Below are 19,980 nucleotides of genomic sequence, written 5' to 3'. Positions count from 1 at the left end.
GAAATAAGCAATGAAGTCTACATTTTGGGTGTCAGACAAGTTATAAATGAAATACAAATATGCTTTGAGGTGGACTAGATTTTCTCTAAGTAAATCAACAAGACAAGCATATCATTGTGTGTGTAAGTATGTATAAAACAAAAGGGAGAGAGTGCAATCCCTTCTAAGGCTTTGGGGAAGGAATTTAAATTTTTAAAATATTTGATATTTTTTTGTTTCCTATGGTTCCCTCTTGTCTAAAGCATATCAAAGAACTTCTCATCAAAATGTGAGATTCATTATCTACCATGGAAAAAGACTTTAACTCAAATTATTTAGGCATCCAAGGTTATGTCTATCTTGGGTTTTCTTTTCTGCAGGAATTTAGAGTTCGAGTAATTTTGATTTAAGACATTAAAAAAAAAAAAACAACAAATCTTTATTTAAACACAGCAGCCATTGATACCTTTCATTTATTTCCAATAGAATTTGGGTTTAAAAGGAACTTTCTGAGGCCAGAAGAAAGGGGGGGGGTGTTAATTAAAAAAATGAATCTAGATGAAATTATATGATGCTGGGGATTACTTTTACTCCAAATGAAAGAATAATAAAAAATGAAATAAAAGGCAAGATACTGATAATAGTTGATCCTGTGATGGGTTATGAGCATTCATTTTACTGTTCTCTATGCTTTTGTGAATGCTTGCATTTTCATAAATTTTGAAAAGAGAACACGCTCATTGTAGAAAATAGAAAAAGAAACGAAAAATTTCCTGGGCTCATACTATCCAGAAATTTAAAAAAATTAATTCAGATACTTTTTTTCTACATATAAAAGCTTTTATTTTTATTTTTTTTTTCACATTTGTAATACAAGAAAATTATTGTCTGCAGTCCCTGCAAAGGAACTGTAGAAAGTTACCATGGACCCTCAACATCCATGTGGCTGGGACATGATGCTTGTGCATTGAGGTCCCACCAGGTGCTGGCGGATTCTGTGTTGTGGATTCCAGGCAAGTTTAACCAAGGAGATGACATTGTAACTGCTCTTTACAGGACCACTGGATTTCACCATCCAGAGAAAGGTGCAAAGGGCCAAAAAGCAAGTCTGTTTTTATAGCACGGAGAGCAAGCACCACAGCCATGTTCGGTGTGGAGGGACTGAAAATGAAGCTAGAAGGGAAACTGAGACTGAATTTTGATGCTCTGATACCTGTTGAGAGTTCTGCAAGCACTGGGGAACTGAAAATATCTAAGAAGGGGAAAGAGAGAAAAACAGAGATAGGCAGATTAAGCATAGACCCAATTGTTAAGGTGTCAGTATTCCAAAGAGCCTCAATTAGTACATTGCACTGTCTGAAGAATTAGTAGAAACAAATTTCTCATGGATTTGTATAGATTTAAAATATGACAGGCTTGATTAATTTTCACACCCCTAGAATATAAACCTTTTGTATATTTTGACAGCACAAGGTGGTGCATTTTGATTCTAGATAGTGAACAGAAAGTAGTCACTTTTAAAGAGGTAACATGAAAAATATTTATTTTCATCTCATAAAGTTATTTTGTGTACTAATTTTGCTATTTATTGGTGCTTTGAATTTTTCTTTAATCTCTTCAGAGCTTCAGAGGAAACGGAAAAATAAGATTTGTCATGTATCTGCCTTCAAGGATTTTGTGAGCTGTGAGCCTTTAGAGTCTAAACTGAGTTCTAGTGAAATTCACTTTAGAGGTGACTACTGGGCTCCATTCCACCTCCCACAATGTTTAGTATAGTATTCTGTATGTCATAGTAGTCAGTCTTTCCCAACGTCTTTGTCAGCTAACCATGCCACCTCTAAACCTTTCACTTCCACCCTTGTTTTTTTTTTTCCCCAGCATTTTTTTTTTATTGAGATTGTTCAGATACCATACAACTATCCAAAGATCCAAAGTGTACAATCAGTTGCCCACGGCACCACCATACAGCTGTACATCCATCAACACAATTATTTTTTTTTCAATTTTTAGAACATTTCCACTACTCCAGGAAAGAAACAAAGACAAAAAAAGGAAACCCACATCCTCCCATACCCCTAACCATGCCCCCCCTCCATTATTGAGTCATAGTTTTGGTATAATACATTTGTTACTGTTGATGAAAGAATGTTATAATATTACTAACCGTAGTATATAGTTTGCAATAGGTATATATTTTTCCCTATATGCCTCTCTATTATTAACCTCTAGTTATAGTGACATACATTTGTTCTAGTTCGTGAGAGAGATTTCTAATATTTGTACAGTTAATCACGGACATTGTCCACCACAAGATTCACTGTTTTATACATTCCCATCTTTTAACCTCCAACTTTTCTTCTGGTAACATGCATGACTCTGAGCTTACCCTTTTCACCACCTTCACATACCTTTTAGCACTGTTAGTTATTCTCATTACATGCTGCCATCACCCCTGTCCATTTCCAAAGTTCACCCTATTTGAACATTCTGCCCATGATAAGCAACCGTTCCCCATTCTTTAGCCTCATTCTATATCCTGGTAACTTATATTTGATGTCTATGAGTTTACATATTATAATTAGTTCATATCAGTGAGACCCTGCAATATTTGCCTTTATGTGTCTGTCTTATTTCACTCAACATAGTGCCCTCAAGGTTTCTTCATCAACCCATTTCTTTTAAGATGGTTTTGTTCAAACACCATACATTCCATCCTAAGTAAACAATTATTGGTTCCCTGTATAGTCTTGTGTTTATGTATTCAGCACCATCGCCACTCTCTACATAAGGACATTTCTTCCACAAAGACGGAGGAGGAGTCAAAGAAGGCAGAGAGGCAAAAGAAAAAGGCAAGAGAAAGAGAGAAAAACAAACAGACAAGAACTTGATAGCTAGAAAGTTACAAAAGAAAGACAGCATTAACCTAAAGTAGAATGAAGAGTCAGACATCACCAACGCCAGGAGTCCCATACCCTTCCCCTATTTCCCACCCCCCCATATGCATTTAGCTTTGGTATATTGCTTTTGTTGCATTAAAGGAAGCATAATACAGTGTTTCTGTTAATTCTAGCCTCTAGTTTGTATTGACTATATCTTCCCCCCAATCCCACCCTATTTTTAACACCTTGCAATGTTGACATTCATTTGTTCTACCTCATATAAAAACATATTTGTACCTTTTATTCCAATCGTTGAGCACCCTAGGTTTCACTGAGTTACACAGTCTCAGTCTTTGTTGTTCTCTTTTGTTCTGGTGTCCCACATGATCCCAGCCTTCCTCTTTCAACCATATTCACAGTCATCTTTGTTCAGTGTACTTACATTGCTGTGCTACTATCTCCCAAAATTTTTTCCAAACCTCTCACTCCTGTATTTTCCTTTCTGTCTGCATTGCTTTTTTTAGTGTTTCCTGTAGAGCAGGTATCTTGTTCACAGATTCTGTCATTTTCTGTTTGTCGGAGAATATTTTAACCTCTCCCTCATATTTGAAGGATAGTTTTGCTGGATATAGGATTCTTGGTTGGTGGTTTTTCTCTTTCAGTATCTTAAATATATCACCCCACTTCTTCTTGCCTCCATGGTTTCTATTGAGAAATCCACACATGGTCTTATCAAGCATCCTTTGTATGTGATAGATCGTTTCTCTCTTGCTGCTTTCAGGATTCTCTCTTTATCTTTGATGTTTGATAATCTGATTATTAAGTGTCTTGGCATAGGCCTGTTCAGATCTATTCTGTTTGGGGTATGCTGCGCTTCTTGGATCTGTAATTTTATGTCTTTCGTAAGAGAAGGGAAATTTTCATTGATTATTTGCTCTATTATTGCTTCTGTCTCTTTTCTCTTCTCCTTCTGGGACACCAATGACACATAAATTCTTGCTTTTCGTTTTGTCTTTAAGTTTCTGGAGACTTTGCTTGTATTTTTCCATTCTTTTCTCTGTCTGTTGTTTTGTGTGTAGGCTTTCAGGTGCCTTGTTCTCCAGTTCCTGGGTGTTTTCTTCTGCCTCTTGAGATCTGCTGTTGTATGTTTCCAGTGTGTCTTTCATCTCTTGTGTTATGCCTTTCATTTCCATAGATTCCGCCAGTTGGTTTTTTGAACTTTCAGTTTCTACCTTATGTACGTCCTGTGTTTTCATTATATGGTTCATCTCTTTTGCCATATCTTCCCTAAACTTATTATTATTTGTTTCAATTCCTGCATCACAGTTTTAGTGCAAGTTTGTTCCCCTGACTGGGCCATAACCTCATTTTTCTTGGCGTAGGTTGTCGTTTTCTGTTGTCTAGGCATGGTTTCCTTGGTTACCCCAATCAGGCCTCCCCAGACCAGAATGGGCTGAGGTCCCAGAAGGAAGAAATATTCAGTATCTGGTTTCCCTGAGGGTGTGTCTTAGAAAATTGGTACACCCTCTGATGCCCCCGGTCACTGTGCTTTTCTGCTGAGCAGGTGGAGCCTGATAGCCTATAATTCTTGACTGGTGTAAGGAGGTGTGGCTCTTTATCCCCAAGTTCTGAATGAAAGGCATGTAGTAGAGCTGGGCCCCACCCCTTTCCTCTTAGAGAAGATAGACGCCCTAGGGGGAGGTCATTAGCATTTCAGTGGTCTCTCTCTGCCTGTGCTATACCCTTGTCTGGGTCACAGAACTGGGAACTGAAAATGGCTGAGGCTTTCTCCACTGAGTTGAAAAAGGAACAGAGCTAGTCGGAGGTGACCCTCTGGCTCTCCAAGGTCAGTCGTCACCCAAAGCCTCTGTCTACTTGTTGGGGATTCGTACCTCCTAGTGAGCAGGTCACAGTCAGAGCTCAGCTGAGCTATATTTGCTTGCTGGGAGAGAGCTTCTGCCTGGCACCACAAGGCTTTGTAGCTCGGGCTGTGGGGGAGGGGTCTCCCAATGTGGATCCACAGTTTTTACTTACAGATTTTATGCTATGATCTGTAATTCCATTGGCATTGTAATTGGCATTCCTCCCAATTCAGGTTAGTGTATGATGAGTGGATGCAGTTATTCCGGATTATTTACTAGTTGTTTCTGTTTTTTTCAGTTGTTCCAGGGGGACTACTTAGCTTCCACTCCTCTCTATGCCACCATCTTAGATCTCTCCCCAACCTTGTTTTTAACCCTTCATTCCCTGAGGCCCTGTTGCTTGGCAACATCACCTTCTTGACTGCAGCCATCATTCTTTGAGGACTTTGATCTCTCGTTTGCAGTTATCCTCTTTATCCTGATACCTAAATTCCACCATTTTACAGTGTGATTTCAGGGTCTTTGTTTATGACCTAGCTAACATCCTGGCCCACATTCCTTAGCCTCAATCCCAGTGACTTTTAACACCACTCCATTTTTGCCATTCATACCCATCACCATGCTCTGGACTGTGTCATCCACTGAATACATATGAAATCATTAAGAAATATTCTTTGTAATTATAGAAATTTACAAACACACAGAAAAGTGGATAAAACAGTTTGGTATTCCTGTTTATTCATCATCCAGTTTTAATAATTATCAGTATTTTGCCCATCTTATTTCATCTATTGTTCCTATCCTCAAAATGCACACACACACACTTCCCCTTCTCCTCCATCCCTTGCCTGTAACATTTCTAAGCAAATCTCACACTTGATGTCATATTACCCATTAGTCTCTAAAGGGTATTTTTTTAAAAAAACATATTCATAAGTGCTGTGCTTGTGCCACGTAACAGAATTAACAATAATTCCTTAATATCTTTTAATACCTAGTCCATGTTCAAATGCCCCTCACAATCTCAAAGTTGTCTTTTTATAGTTGGTTTGTTTAAATCAGGGTCTCTCTAGGAGCAAGGAGAGCAGGGAGTATGCCTTCTATATTTATATTATTACTGTCCAGTAGTGAGCACATGGTTGAGCTCAAAAAATGTTTGAAAGTATGAACAAATTAATAAATGAAATAAATTGTTACTCCTAAAGTTATTATCGTTGACCTTCATATCATGCCCATTTTCCTCTGGAAAGGTAGTAAACAGTACTTATTTTGGTAAAAAAGGTCTGACACTATGCTGGAAATCCTAGAATTTTATGTCACACTTGCTCCTATCATAATTTAGAACAATATTGAAAGGCATATATAAATATACACTTACATACATATATATAAATATAAATTACAGTTTGAGAATTTTGGATATTATAAGTATACTGAAAATTATTGAACTAAATTTTACTAGATTGTCTTCGGTGGTACAGGGTTAACACAAATTATCCACTGACTATTTTTGGGAAAACAGCTAGGTTCTAAATTCCAGAATGTTAGCATCATTCTTCTCTCATAAAGTCTAGAACTCTTCTATGGCACATGAGTATATTTGGCATTTCCTTCAACATAATCCATGCAGATGGGGAAACAGCTTTTAGGGTCACTGGGAAGAAGGGCACATCCTATCATGTAGTGCTCAATGTGGATATTTGATGCTCAGGGGCTTTTTGGTCATCACACCTGGTGAGAAAGCTAATTATAAGTCACTGTTGAGCAGGAGGAGAGACTTTTCTTACCTCCCTTGTTTCCATGGCTCAACCTAACTGTTTTATTAATCACTGTAGTGGCTTGAATAGTCTTCCTCACAAAGATAAGTGTTAGCTGTTGCTTTGTTTAAAATAACTATTGAAATGGATGATATTTGCACCTAGGAGTCTGATACATGGAATCTGGAAATTGGGGGTGGTGAGGAATTTTTTGTTTTATGGGCTGAGCTTTAGATTTTCTTTGGATTGATCTGTTTTAGCCTGTAGCCTTAGGTTCATCATGACCTTCCATATATATTTGCCATCTTTCATAGGTGAGAATAGAGAAGTTCAGAGAAAGAAGAGGGAATGTTTTATTGTGGTGACTGTTAGTACATATTCTCTGTCTCTCTCAAGATTGTGAACTTGTCAGCCTATAAAACTTATTTTTGATTTCCCAGAAACTTGGTGTCCTGATTGAGGACATGTTCCTAGGGCTGTGGAAGAAATAAAGGAAAATGACCATGATAAAGCAAAGCCAAAAAAAGGGACCTTAAAAGGAAATCCTCATCGAAAACTAGTGATACATTCCTCTTCCATTCTGGAGTTCATTTCCTAAAGGAGGTACCACAAAGATACGGAGTCATTTTTTTAAGAAAAAGACCTAAATAGCTAGAGAAGATGTCATTTATGGGAATTACCACTACCAAATTATTGGAACCAGGTGTTAGCAGGCTTGGACAAATCTTCCAACTTTCACATTCACTATTCATATACACCTCATGTACGGTGTTGCAACTGAATTTTGCAGGTTTCTCTCTGCTGGGATGAAGATGGTTCCTTGTACTCCTACCTTAACTTCCATGTGAAGTCTTTATGGTTAAGTTAAGTAGTTTTGCTTGGGGAAAAGCCCTTTTTGCTGAACGGGCTCAAATGGTAAGCTTAAAATTCAAAGCTGTATAATCTATGACTAGATGGTAAGTCTTTAGAAAACATTTTGGTATTGTGGATTTCTATCAAGTTTAGTGTCCAGTTTGCCACTGGTCATAAGATGAGTGTTAGATTAGTTTGTGAAATTAGGTAGAATAAGCATCCTGGCTATTGTAAATATAGTGACCGAGTTGCTATAGCTCACCTTTATTACGCTGACATTAGCATTAACAGAGTACTTTAGAATTCTATTAAAACAACTCTTATTTCAAAGGTACCTTAGGAATTATTTAAAGGAACTGTTGAGATGACTCCTTTCCTAAAATGAGGAATTATTTTCTCACACAAATAACTTGTCCTTAGTTTTGACTTCTGAGTTTGTATTTTCCTATCTTCAAACATTGCCAATGTGTCAAATAGTATATCAAATGTTATAAAATATTTACTGAGCATTTGTTTTTGTTCTAGGGAGCTCCGAGACAGCTGAGAATCCTAGTGGAAGCAGTAGAAAGAGCTTTATTAGTTTTAGGGGTAGTAATCAATGCCAGGAGCCAAGAAATCTTGGTGACCAGCAATTAACTGGCTATGTGTCCTTGGTCAGGCCCTTCAGTCTCTCTAGACCTGAGGTTTTTCATAGTTCCATAAAGTTAGAGTGAATGAAATCTGTGGTTCCAGCTTTTGAGATCTATGGATATTCTATCCTACATGCATTGTGAGAAGGTCCCTGTCCTCAAGAACCATTAGTGTTTTTCTAGATTTCTTTATTGTTGTTTGTTTCAGTCCCAAAAGTAAAATGTGCTTGTTGTTTACAAACGAAAATTCAACTGGAAAGTGTATTATGCAGAAAGGAAAGGTCTCTTTCAATCCCACCCTCTGAGAGATAATCATTCTTAAAATAAGGTATAGAATTATTTAGACTTATTTGTATGCATATATTAGTATTTTTGGCAGAATATGTGTATATATATATATATTTCATACTATACTGAAACTTGCTTTATTCATCTAACAGTTGAAATAATGGGTACCTTTCTGAGCCAATTAATATACAGTTATCTAATTTAAAAACAGCCCCATAGACTATCACTTACTGAATATGAGAAGTATAAAAAATACACTATTCATTTTAGCCAAATGATTGTATTAAATCACATTTGCCTGAAGTTAAAATGAAATATCACTGTCATAAAATGGACTTCTAGGTTGCATGAAAAAAATCTGAAATTTTGACAAAATTATTAAAATTTTATTATCAAAGTTTATATTTTATTAAACCTTTTAATTTTAAATTTAAAGATTTAATTTTAACATTGTATACTAATTTCTCACCACTGTCAGCGTTAGATTGCTCTTGTACTCACTGTACTATACATTTGTAATACTATATATATGCTAACTTGCAACTGAAGTACATAGGAGTACAAGATACTGTTTGACTTGCTCTTCCAAAATAGAGAACTGCTGATGGTTATGTTGCCAATCAGCAATTAAACTTGTCACTCTTTCTAATAGTCTTATGTCTTAGTTTAGTAGACTTAGAGATTTATTTGATGTTGATGAGTTTTATTGGAGCAGTCCCAGAAATCGAAGCATTGTGCACTGCTTGGTACATTATTTCTGAATATTTTCAGAAGCGCACTTAAGATTGCTGCCATCTCTTATATTTTTTATTTCTAAGTTTCTGGCATTTTTGCTGCCTCACACAATTATTTGATTTTAAAAATATGACAATTTTAACTCTAGAAATTTGGCAATAGAACAATGTAGTTGACTTTTAAGATATAACAAAATTGTCTCGATATCACCTATATTTCAGCTTTCATTTCATGCACACCAGTTTCAGCAATGTTGGTAGAATGGAATGACAGGTACATAAATTCCCTTCTCCCCATTTTTTTTTAATTCCAGAAGTTGTAGGTTTATAGAAAAATCTTGTAGAAAGTATGGAGAGCCCATATACGCTGCCCCCCCCCACAGTTTTCCCTGTATTAACATTTTGCTTTAGTGTGTACTTTTGTTACAATTGATGAAACATTATTATTATAATTATACTATTAACTATAGTTTATAGCTTACATTAGGGTTCACTCTTTTTGTTGTACAGTTCCATGATGTTTCTGTTTATTTTTATCCTAATAACATGTAACAACCTAAAATTTCCCATTTTAAGCACCTTCAAATATATAACTCAGTAGTGTTAATTGCTTTCAAAGTTATGCTACCATCGCCATCACCAATTACCAAAATTTTGTGTAATCCCAAACAGAAACTGTAGTAATTAAGCATTAACTTCCCATTTACCACCCCCAACCCTGGCACCTGGTGACCTGTACTCTAGTTTCTGACTGAATTTGCATAGTCTAATTATTTTTGCAAGTGAGATCATACAGTATTTGTCCTTTTGCGTCTGGCTTATTTCACTCAGCATGATGTCTTCAAGATTCATCCATGTTGTATCAGAACCTCATTCCTTTTTATGGCTGACTACTATTCCATTGTTTGTATATACCACATTTTGTTTATCCATTCATCTGTTGGTAGAGGTACATAAGTTTTGATACTTTTTTTAAAGCAAATTTCCAGGGAATAAATTACCTTCTTAATGGACAATCATTGGATTTAGCGGGACTGCTATTTTTGCATTCTTATCTGCAAGTGGAATTTTATGGTATTTTTATTCTTGTTGTTTAAGCAGCATGTTCTTTAACAGTTACTAGCTGCTCTTCCATCTTGTTTGGAGATCTTGTCTATTTACACAAAAAGGCAGTTCCAAAATCTCTTGTAAGTCATGGAATTAATCTTTGGCTGAAGAAGAGTGAGGAGAGTGGTTTATTGTTCTGCCTTCTATCATTAGTTCTATTCATTACACTGTGCTGTAATTACTTTCTTAACACCCACACTGAAGAGTAGGACTTAAGTTTTGTATGTTTGACTCCTAACACACTCAGACTTCACCATGTTTGTTCCATTGTCACAGCAATTGGGTGTCGCTTTTTCTTACTGGTTTTGCATTCTGTACTCCTTCAGTCAAATTCACCATATTGTTAGCATGTGAGTCCAGGAACTCCTTTGGAAGCAAATAAAGCAGCAGCAGAATTGAATGCATTGTTAAATAATTGTGCATGTGCAAATGTCTGATGTACAAGATATCGGAGTAGCACATTTGGTGATATTGCTCTTCTTATTGTGTATATCAGAATATAATTCAGAAAGAAGAATTTTGGTAACACATTTTCCAAAATGACTTTTGATTCTAGGATTCATAGTTTTGATAAATCTGAACAATCTTTTATTTTCAGTGAGACGATTTGAGAGGTTGGCATTCTATAGTAGTCATTTAAACAAATGAATTATTTAAAATTAGCTTCCATATGCTTGCTTTATGAAGACTTTCTAAAAGCATTCTTTAAATGGCTATGTTTTGAAGTTTGATGACTAAAAACAATACATTTTAGGTATCTCATTTTTCTCTAACACTTTCTTTTTTCCTTTATATTCTTTATATGTGTCATTTATTTTATGTGGATCAAAGATAATTTCATGGATGCTTTGCATATGATTTTATAGTTTTTCCTACTCTTGAAATTTTGACCTGGTAAAATTACAGACTCCATGTCTGATAACCCTAATAACTTAATCCCCTGTGGATCTTCTTCCATGGTTGTTTCTTCTCTCTGTCTTGGTTTTCATTCATTTTGTTCTTGTTTCCTGGTATGCCTGATTGAAAACCAAAAAAAACAAAAAAAACAAAAAAAAACTTTATATACATATATGTTTTTTATTAGAGAAATTGTGGGTTTAGAGAAAAATCATGCATAAAATACAAGATTCCCATATACCACCCTTTCATTAACACTTTGTATTAGTGTGGTACCTTTTTTACAATTGATGAAAACACATTTTTATAATGGTACTATTAACTAATATAGTTCACAGTTTATGTTAGGGTTTACTGCTTGTGTTGTACAGTCCTATGGATTTTTTAAAAAACTATTATTCTAGCAACATATATTCAAATACATGTAATATTTAATAAATAATAAATATATATAATTCGGTGCTATTAAGTGCACCATGTTTTGCTACCATCACCACCATCCATCACCAAACTTTTGCATCATCCCACATAGAAACGCTGTACAATTTAAGCATCAACTCATCATTCTCTACTCCCACCCTGGCCTCCAGTAACCTATATTCTAGATTCTGAGTCTATGAGTTTGTTTATTCTAATTATTTCATATCAGTGAGATCATAACAATATTTGTTCTTTTGTGTCTGGCTTATTTCACTCAACATGATGTCTTAAAGTTTCGTTCATGTTATCACATGTATCAGAACTTCATTCCTTTTTTAAAGCTGAATAATATACCATTGTGTGTATATACCACATTTTGCTTATCCTTTCATTGGTTGATGGACACTTGGGTTGCCTTAATCTTTTGGCATTTTTGTATAATGCTGCTATGAACACCAGTGTATAGATCTGTTTGAGTCCCTGCTTTCAGTTCTTTTGGTATATACCTAGTAGAGAGATTGTCGGGTCGTACGGTAATTCTGTATGTAAATTTCTGAGGAACTGCCAAACTGTCTTCCACAGCGGTTGTACCATTTTACATGCAATGAATGAATGTTTCTATTTCTCCAAATCCTTTTCAACACTTGTAATTTGCTGCTTTTATTAGTAGTAGCCATTCTAGTGGATGTCAAATGATATCTCATTGTGGTTTTGATTTACATTTCCCTAATGGCTAATGACGTTGAGCATTTTTTTCATGTGCTTTGTGGCCATTTGTATATGTTCGATGGAGAAATGTCTGTTCAAGTCTTTTGCCCATTTTTAAATTGGGGTGTTTGTCTTTTTGTTTTGAGTTGTAGGATTTTTTAAAATATATTCTGCATATTTAATGCTTATTAGATATTCCAAATATTTTCTCCCATTGTATAGTTGGTCATTTTACTTTCATGATAAAGTCCTTAGTGGCAAAAATGTTTTTAATTTTGATGAGGCCCCATTCACCTATTTTTTTCTTTTGTTGCTTGTGCTTTTGGTCTAAAATCTAAGAAGCCATTGCCTAACAAGTTTTGAAGATACTTTCCTACGTTCTCTTCCAGTAGTTTGATAGTTCTGACTCTTCTGTTTAGGTCTTTGATCCATTTTGAATGGATTTTTTTATAAGGTGTGAAGTAGGGATCCTTGAAATCTTTTTTGCAAATGGAGAACCAGCTTTCCCAGAACCATTTCTTGAAGAGACTGATCTTTCCTAATAAAGTGGGCTTTTGCCTGCTTGTCAAAAATCAGTTGGCCATAAATGTGAAGGTTGATTTTTCAGCTCTCAATTCAATTCCATTGGTCTATATATCTGTCCTTGTGCCAGTTCTATGCTATTTTGATTACTGTGGCTTTTCAGTAAGTTTTAAGATTGAGAGGTATGAGTCCTCCAATTCTGTGCTGCTTTTTCAAGATGGCTTTAGCTATTTGGGTCTCCTTACTGTTCCATATAAATTTTGTGATTGGCTTTTCCAGTTCTGCAAAGTTGTTGGAATTTAGATTGAGAGTACATTGAATCCGTAAATTGCTTTGGGTAGAATTAACATCTTAACAGTATTTCATCTTCCTTGAACATGAAATTTCCTTCCATTTATTTAGGTCTTCTTTGATTTCTTCTAGCAAAGTTTTTTAGTTTTCTGTGAACAAATTCTTTACATCCTTGGTTAGAGTTATTCCAAGATATTTGATTCTTTTAGTAACTATTGTAAATGAAATTTTTTTCTTGAACTCTTATTCTGACTGTTCATTACTAGTGTAGAGAAACACCACTGATTTTTGGGTGTTGATCTGTACCCTGCCACTTGGCTGATTTATTAGCTCTATTAGCTTTGTTGTGGATTTTTCAGGATTTTCTGTATATAGGATCATGACATCTGCAAACAGGGAAAGTATTACTTCTTCCTTTCCAATTCAGATGCCTTTTATTTCTTTGTCTTTCCTAATTGCTCTAGCTAGAATATCCAAGACAATGTTGAATAACAGTAGTGACAGTGGGCCTCCTTGTATTATTCGTGATCTTAGAGGGTTATCTTTCAGTCTGTCACCATTAAGTAAGATGTTGGCTTTGAGTTTTTCATAAATGGCCTTTATCATGTTGAGAAAGTTTCCTTCTATTCCTGTTTTTAGGGGTGCTGCATTTTGTTAAATGCCTACTGTGCATCAATTGAGATGATAATATGGTTTTTCCCCTTCATTGTGTTAATGTGGTGTATTACAGGAATTTATTTTCTTATTTTTATTTATTTATCCCTTGCATCTATGGGATAAATACCACTTCATCATGGTGTATAATTCTTTTAATGTGTTGCTGGGCTTAGTTAACCAGTATTCGGTTGAGGGTTTTTGTGTCTATGTTAATAAGAGATATTGGTCTGTAATTTTCTTTATTTGTGGTATCTTTATCTGGCTTTGGTCTGAGGGTAATATTGGCCTCATGGAATGAATTAGAGAGTGTTCCCTTCACTTCAATTTTTTGAAAGAGTTTAAGCAGGTTTGGTGTTGACTCTTCTGGGAATGTTTGGTAGAATTCCCCTATGAAGCCGTCTCGTCCTGGGCTTTTCATTGTTGGGAGGGTTTTGATTAGTGATTCAATCTCTTTACTAGTAATTGGTGTTTTGATATCTTCTATTTCTTCTTGAGTCACTGTGGGTAGTTTGTGTGTAGGAGTTTGTCCATTTCATCTAGATTATCTAATTTGTTGGTGTACGGTTGTTCACAGTATCCTGTTATAGTCCTTTTGATTTCTGTGGGGTTGATGGTTATTTCTGCCTTTTCATTTCTGATTTTAGTTATTTGTGTCCTCTTTCTTTTTTTCTTCATCAGTCTGGCTAAAGTTTTGTCAATTTTATTGATCTTTTCAAAGAACCAACTTTTTGGGGGAGGGGGTTCAGTTTGCTCTTCTTTTTCTAGTTCTTCCAGTTTTGAAGTTAGGTTTCTGATTTGAAATCTTTCTTCTTTTTTAATGTAAGCATTTAGAGGTATACATTTACCTCCCAGCACTGCCTTTGCTGTTTCCCATAAGTTTTGGTGTGTTGTGTTGTCATTTTCATTTGCCTAAACATACTTCTTAAATTTCTTTGTGATTTTCTCTTTAACCCATTGGTTGTTTCCTCATATATTTGAATTTTCCATGTCTCCCTCTGATACTGATTTCTAGCTCCACTCCACTGTGTTCAGGAAGGATACATTGCATGATTTCAATATTTTTAAATTGCTAAGACTTATTTTATGATGTAAGCTATGTTGTATCCCGGAGAATGATCTATGTGTACTGGAGAAGAATTTTTTTTTTTTTTTTTTTTCTGTTGCTGTTGGTTGAAGTATTCTAGATATGTCTGTTTGGTCTAGTTGGTTTAGAGTATCATTCAAATCTTCTGTTTCCTTATTAATCTGTGTAGATGTACTTTCCATTTTTGAAAGTGGTGTATTAAAGTCTCCTACTATAAATGTAGAATTGTCTATTTCTCCCTTCAAATCTGTCATTGTTTGCTTCATATATTTTTGGGCTCCACTGTTAGGTGCATATATTTTTATAATTGTTACATCTTCTTGTTGGTTTGACCCCTTTATGAGTGGGTAATGACTGTCTTTGGCCCTCGTAGTAGTTTCTGACTTAGGCTATTTCGTCTGATATTTGTGTATCAATGTAGTAACCCCAGCTCTCTTTTGGTTAGTACTTGCATGGTATTTATTTTTTCCATCCTATCACTTTCAGTCTACTTAAATCTTTGAATTTAAGATAAGTCTCAAATGTAAACAGCATATAGTTGCCTCATGCTTTTTTATCCGTTCTGCCAATCTCTGCCCTTGGACTGGAGAGTTGAATGATTTACATTTAAAATCACTATTGCTAATGCAGAATTTTCTTCTGCCATTTGGCTATTTAGTCTTTGTAAGCCTTCTACCCTTTTTGTTCCTCAATTCTTTCATTAATGCCTACTCTCATATTTATTTGATTTTTGTATTGTACCATATTCAGTCCTTTCTCATTTCTTTTTTGGATATATTTTTCATATATTTTCTTTTTTGTTACCATGGGGTTAAATTTTAATATCCTGAATTTATACCAGTCATATTTGATTAGATACAACTTGACTTCAGTGGCATACACATACGCTGTTCCTATACCTTTTCATCCCCTCACCTTTCTTTGTATTCGTTACAAATTATATCTTTGTTCATTGTATGTCAAAAATCATAGATTAATCATTACTTTTTATATATTTACATTTTAGCATCTGTAAGGAATAAGTTGAGTTACATACCAAAAAATATAATGCAATATTACTGGCATTTTTAGTTACTCATGTGGTTGCCTTTACTGGAGGTCTTTATTTATTTATGCTGTTTTGAACCACTGCCTAGTGTGTTTTCTTTTCAATCTGAAAAACTCCCTTTATCATTGCTTGTAGAGCAGGTCTAGTGTTGATGAACTCCCTCGGCTTTTGTTCTTAGAATGTCTTACTCTCCCCCTCATTTTTGAAAGAAGGTCTTGCCTAATATAGAAGTCTTTGTTTTCTTTCATCACTTTATGGTGATTGAGCTGATGCACAGCTGGGCCTCAGACTTTGTGCAGGCTGATCTACCCCTAGTTGTCTTACTTCTAGGATGTAGCTATTAGCCCCCATCCAAAAGCCAGATTTTCCAAGAGTCTTCCTAATCCACTGGCTCCAAACTCCCAAGTTTTGTCCACTCAGAGCCATAAGAACTACCAGATTCTCTTTTCAGCTTTATGACATCTTCGGTTGCTACTTTATGCTCTGCTTTTCCACCTCTCAAAACTACCTTTTGAGAATTGACCAGTGCCTTAAGAGGAAAAGCAATCCTTAATGTTAGACTTGCCTCCTTATGCTTATCTTGTCTCTGAGATCTTTGTCCCTCAAGTCCTCATTGCTTTGGTAGGTCTCTGAGTCTTCAAATAGATTTTTCTTTTTCTTTTTTTATCTAGATTTTCTAGTTCTCAACAAAAGGGTTGGCTGGCAACAAGCTAATCAGCCATTGTTGGGATCTTACCTATATATGAAAATGGTATTCAGATGTTAGCAGTAAATACATATAGCATGCCTTATTTGTATTACTGATATTTTGTGCAGATTGTGCCATCTATGCAATTGGGTGATCATTTATAATGTAGAGCCTCAGGGATGAAGAAAGCATTTAGCTATTTGGCCAATTTTTAAAAACTGATTTTAAAAATATATTCATTTATTACTTATTTCATAGGTATATTAGCCACTTGTATTTTTTATTTTTTCCCCCTTTCCTGTTTTTCTAGTGGGTTGTTTTATTCTGGTTGATTTGCCAAAGCTCTTTGTATATTCGAGACATTAACTCTTTGCCTGTAATAGGTACCACAATGTTTCTCTTAGTAGGTCATCTTTTGAGTTTGTTTATGATTTTTGTCATACATAAGATGTTTGTTTTTTTATATTAAATTTTCATGGATGTTAAAATATGGCCTCCCCACTCCAAGGTCATAAAGGATATCAGCTCTGCTTTTTTTGCACTAATGTCATTGTTTCCTTTTTTTTAATATCTAAATCCTTGATCTATATAGAATTTGTTTTTGTACTAGAAATAAAGTATAGGGATGTAGTTAATATTCCACATGATTGGCCAGTTGCTTTAACACTATTAATTAATCTCTTATTTCTCTATAGATAGGATATTCCACTCTTACAATATACTAAATATCCAAATATGTGTGTCTATTTCTAGACTTTCTTCTGTTTGATCTATTTTTTCACCAGTGACTATCCATTTTATTCATCAAGGCTTTTGAATACAATTTTATATTCAATAGGACAAGTTCTTCATCCTTTTAAAAGCTTATCTTAGTTTTACATCTTTTTTTTTTCAAATGGATCTGAGTAGTTTAGACAAGTTAAAAAATCCTCTTGTATTTGGATTGATATTGAATTTACAGATTTTATAAGTAAAATGAGTATCTTTATAATATTGTGACTTCCTTAAACATAAGGCATGTTTCATCTTTGTTGGAAAATTTTATTTTAAAAATACTTTTAAATAAATATTTATTCCTACTTCATTCCTAGGAATTTTGTGAATGTTATTACTACTATGAATGGAATATTATTTTCCATTTTGTTTTCTGACTGGATTTTGTTTGTATATGAGGGAGCTGTTTATTTATATAATTTTGAACAGAACTTTCTGAACCCCTTATTGTTTTTAATCAGTTTCAACTAATTCCTTTGGGTCTTTCAGGCCCACAAGTATGTTTTCTTCACATAATCATATTTTTGTTTCCTTCTTTGTGGTATTGACACCTCTTAATTCATTCTCTTCTCTAATTGTTCTGGTTGCCCTTTCAAAAAAATACTAGACAGCAGTTTCATTAGCTTATAAATTTTTAAGCATAACCCTCTATCTTTCAGTTAGATAAGAATATAGGTGCATTTATTTCTCTATTTTTTTTTTTTAAAGAAGTTCTGTTGCTTTCTTTCACCAGCTTTTCTTATGTTTTTCCCTGTTATTTTGTAAAATAGTTGATTGCTTTATTTTTATTCTTTCTTTGATAAGTAATGAAAGTGTTTAAGACTTTAATTTTCTTATCTGAGACCAAGTTTAGTCATATCTTATAGGTTGCTTTTATTAACTTATGACTTTTTTCCATATCCCAATTCTGCAGTTTTGATTTCTGATCAAAAAGCCATGTGGGAGAGGATTTTTAAATTTCTGAATATTTTGTTTTTTTGTTTATTTTTACTTTTGTGATTAATTTCTGTTTACTTGCCTTATCACCAGCAAATATGGTTGTATGACTGCTGCATTTTAGTACTGATTGAGTTTTTTGTGGCCTTATAATCCTTTTCAAAAATTAATGTTGCATGGGTTTTTATAAAGTACATATACATATCACAATAAATATATATACATGTGCACTTTAACATATATATACTCACATACACATTCAAGACAGCCTTACATTATTCAGATCCTTTGTGTCATAATTTTCAATTTGCCAATGACTACGAGAAGTGATTTTATTCTTTCTCATGATAAAAAGTGTTCTTGGTTCTTTTGCCTTGAATTTGATCTTGTCAAACATTAATATTGTGAGCCATGTGTTTTGGAAATGGTGGGGGTCATGGTAGGTTCTGATTTTGTCTTTGTGTCTTCATTGTGTAATTCTTTATCTCTTATCCCCCTCTGTTAATTTAGAAGTAGGGAATAGATTTAGAAGTAGAGAAAAGATTTTGAGAGGTATCAGAGGAGAAGGAGTGGACCTGTACCTGAATCTTGAAATATCGATAGGATCTGAATGGGTAGAGGTGGGTGGGTCTTTTAGGCAAGAAGAAAGGATAAAGAAGGAATAAAGATGAGATGGGGTATGAAATATGTGGAATGTGAAAAGAGGCTGACGGTGGAGTGGAAAGTCTGTAAAGAGACAGGAAGTAAATGTGGGTTAGTGAGGTGGGACCAAATTTTGGAGGAGCCTGACAGCTAGGTAGGCAGAGAATACTTCTTCATTTATAAATTAAAAATTCTTAAAGTGAATAATAGGTATGTACACATTTACAAAATAAGCCTTGTGACTAAGCTTGAGGCACAGTATCATCTTTCCTGGTTGTTTATTTTCATCTTACATGTTCATATTTCCTATCCCAAAAGCTCAGAGCAGTGCAATATAATCTACATTAACTGATCTAATGCACATTCTTTGAGTTTTGTTTTGCATTTGACATTCTGATTAGGTGATTTTTGGAGTGATGGTGGAGGTTGATCACCTCTCTTCAAAGAGATATTTTAACTCTGTTGTATTAAGGATCAGTCTAGAGCCCATGCATTCCTTAAGTTCCATTTCTCCTTCTTTTTCTGCCTTCCCATCCCCCAAATCATACATATAAGTTTCTGAAGTCCATTGCCAACAATATTTGTATAGATCCCTGTGTAAAGTTGTGGAAGCCAGGGCTTTCTTTTAAATGATATCACTGATTTTGGGGAGTTTAACTCTTCAAAATTGTCACTTTTATTTGAGGCGATTTTCCCATTGGCTTTCATTCAAAGTTCAAAATGTGTTCCCACTAGAAAAGAAAAAGAAGGGGGATACTCAAGATACATAAGCACACCTAAGAAGTCAGAAATATTTATTTGAACAAAACCGACAAATTCTTAATAATCACACCAATTATTTGAATGAAGAATATTCAAGTAACCCTGTCATCCACAATATGTAAAACTCTTGTGAGTTCCAGTGATGTGTAGTTAAACTATACACAGTTATTGCTGGATGTCAGAGACTTCAGGAAAGAATATTACTTTTTTTAAAGTTTTTGAAAAAAATGCCTTGTTATACATTCTTTCTGTGTGCATTTGTGGTTTTTACAATTTGTCTTTTCTCCAAGTATTTTAGCACATTTAGCAAAAGTGTAGTGATGTCCTCTTGCTTTTTTTTTTTTTTTTTTTTTTTACAATAAAGGAGTTTTGCAATAAAAAAAATTGGCACTTTTGCTTTTGGAGGCAGGGAAATTTATAGAACTGAGAGTTTTGGCTTTTACTTAAAGTTGTATGTTCTTTCT

General features: G+C 34.6%; 1 protein-coding gene across 1 annotated transcript in view; it reads left to right on the top strand.

Moving 5' to 3' along the window:
• Positions 1-19,980, top strand: part of AVEN (apoptosis and caspase activation inhibitor) — a 268,771-nt gene that overhangs the window by 236,104 nt on the left and 12,687 nt on the right. The window lies entirely within an intron of this gene.

Source organism: Choloepus didactylus, chromosome 4 (genome assembly GCF_015220235.1).
Source record: "Choloepus didactylus isolate mChoDid1 chromosome 4, mChoDid1.pri, whole genome shotgun sequence".
In the NCBI taxonomy this organism is placed as follows: Eukaryota; Metazoa; Chordata; class Mammalia; order Pilosa; family Megalonychidae; genus Choloepus; species Choloepus didactylus.
The sequence above is the reverse complement of the archived record's forward strand: the minus strand, read 5'-3'. Positions and strand labels throughout refer to the sequence as shown.